General features: G+C 38.5%; 1 protein-coding gene across 1 annotated transcript in view; it reads left to right on the forward strand.

Annotated features, from left to right (window-relative positions):
• Positions 1–2,681, forward strand: part of LOC138060577 (uncharacterized) — a 94,619-nt gene that overhangs the window by 15,211 nt on the left and 76,727 nt on the right. The window lies entirely within an intron of this gene.

Below are 2,681 nucleotides of genomic sequence, written 5' to 3' on the forward strand. Positions count from 1 at the left end.
TGCAAAAAATATCATGTTTGTGCAAGATTGGAACTCATGACCATCAGGATATATGCCCAGTGTTCTACCACCTGAGCTTATCACATGATGATCCAGGCTGCTGTGGCAACGCAAATGCCATCTTGAGTAGGGTTCAAAACTTATTGTTGTAATTGTAGCCTATGGAAATTTACTTGATTATTGCACGGTAAATTGTTTTCAAGTTTGGCAACAACATTTGAACGTTCAAGCTTGCGGGTGAGTTGTGTTCTCCTTTCGTGCCGTTGTTACGTTTTGTTTAAATTAATTGTCTTGGGAACAGGCTAAAGATAGTGTTCTAGCATTTTCATTGTGATGTCCCAAATAAGAGTGTTAACAAATCAACGAGAACAAGCTTAAAGACTATCCTCACAAAAGCGTAATATTTGGTTAGCAATAATTAGCAGAATGACTTCAAAGGAAATATTTTTGGAACAGGTCAGTTGTCCGTTCTTGGTTGCATTGCCGTATTTTGCCGATTCTTGTTCCAGGCCAAGCTGGCGTGTTTCAACAAAATACATCAAAATGTGAATGATCTCGTTTTCAGCGATAAAGTGGAATAAAGTACATCAGAATGGCTGGACATCATTAATATTCATTTGACTAATCATCGCATTAGCATAAAAGTGACGCGCTGAAGCGCGAAATTTGAAAGCGACAAACTACATTTTTAAAAGAAATGGCGCCAGAAATGGGCAAACGCTCAACTTTAATTTTCATTCTAAAAGCATCTCGGTTGTAAAAGTCCTAACTTGTAGGCTGAAAATGACGACCAGATTACACTTATTTTATCGAGACGCTCGGGAGATGGACACGACTAAAAGCTATTGGAAATTTGAGTTAAAATGCAAATGATTTTTCAGCCATTTTATATGAGAATTCAAAAATGCTTTTTTCTATTTAAAATTTCTTGTTTGTGGTCCAACTTTTTTATGAACTTGTAGCATGCAAAAGTTTCTTTAAAGAGTAAATTGTGGTCTGTCTTCTAATGTGTATCATGGTTGGGAGGGTAAAAAAGGGGCCACCGTAATTGGCGCAAGCTGTTGTGGCGCTCTGCCAGCTTGACTGGCAAAGTTAATAAAAAATAAAAAATAAATAAAATCGATTCAGACATTTAAATGTCAAATATAGCGGAAAAGGATTTACTTGGAAATTTGCGCTCTTTTATTTCGTATCACATATGAGCAGATAATGAGCCATTTTGCTCATGAATATGTATAAATGCAGGCACTCTGGGTTCATGAATCTTGCTTTCGCTCCGCCTCTACTGTTCCCTTGGGTGTTCCATAAAGGTTGACAATGTGCTTTTTAGTCTACCGGATTTTGTTACGATCTTTGGCGAACATTTACGATTGAAGCCGACATCCAAAGTCGTAAGTTATCACCTGAGTGAGGATTTGACACCAGACCAGTGTTGTTCTCACACAGGAGATAGTGTTTGCAGTAATCTTTCAAATTCTACTCAGCGGAAATAGCAAAATGCTGACCGCGTACTCGCTGTTTTCTTAGAAAATGAAGTCTAGGACCCCAACTATCAAAATTCCTGATTTACAGACGCATTTCAAGGCTACTGAAGCCTTCCAATATACGACCTTCATCTCGCCGCACTTTAGCTCTTAAAAGAACTTTAACAAAGGAGAAGCACTGCGTCTTTCGAGAACTCAGTCAAAGAAATTATAAACAATTACTGGATGAGGTTTTGTGATATCCGGAATAATCAAGGTCTCGGTTAGTGTTATCAGCCTCAGCCTTCGGCTTCGGCTGATAACACTTACCGCGACCTTGATTATTCCGGATATCACAAAACCGAATCTAATAATTGCTTTATTATACATAGTTTTGAGAAAATAACGACAAACGCATTATCGCAGCGATCACAGTTTATTTTCAAACACATTGCTCTTGGAAATCAGCATTGCGCGCGCAACCTACAGATTATTCACTAATCTGTATGTACAGATTATTGAATAATCTGTAGGTTGCGCTGTTTCCCAGAATAACTGTAGGCTTTTAGCCAATGAGAAGACAGATGGTGACTACAATGTATAATAATAAGAAAAACCACACTTTGAACAAAGACTCTGTGAAAGCGGCTATCCTATAAAGTCGTGCAAACAATTCTGACTAGTTCGATTCACCGACAACCCGGTCAGACCGAATCGTTTAAAAGGTTCTCCTGAAACAATGGCATGTATTCAACGACCATTTCTAACCAGCCACCGATAAATCCGCACAAGAAGAAACTGATCCCTCAAGCATATTCAATTTTCCGCACGAAACTTGCTTCAATCAAAGAACATCAGAAAATCAATGCAGCGCTTAGTTACAATCTTAAGAAAATATGCATATGATCATTTACACCGATTCTCAAAGTTCAACGGCAATCACACGGCTTTGCCGATTTCAACAGAACTGAGTCAACAAGCAAATTCTGATCACTGATCACCAGCTCCATATGAGTTGTTCACTCATATTACGAATGTAGAAGCTAAGGACTCCTAGACTATAAACGTTGAATAATATTTAATTTTAACTTCATTCAACCTACAACGAGAAATAAATTCTTTGAGCCAAGTGCTGATCTAGCCTGGCTCGGCTTGAGAGTACCGTTGCGCCAGAACCACCTCTCACTTCTATGGTTTCACAAGCATTTGCTCGATGTA

The sequence above is a fragment of the Montipora capricornis genome, chromosome 8, assembly GCF_036669925.1.
Source record: "Montipora capricornis isolate CH-2021 chromosome 8, ASM3666992v2, whole genome shotgun sequence".
Lineage (NCBI taxonomy): Eukaryota > Metazoa > Cnidaria > Anthozoa > Scleractinia > Acroporidae > Montipora > Montipora capricornis.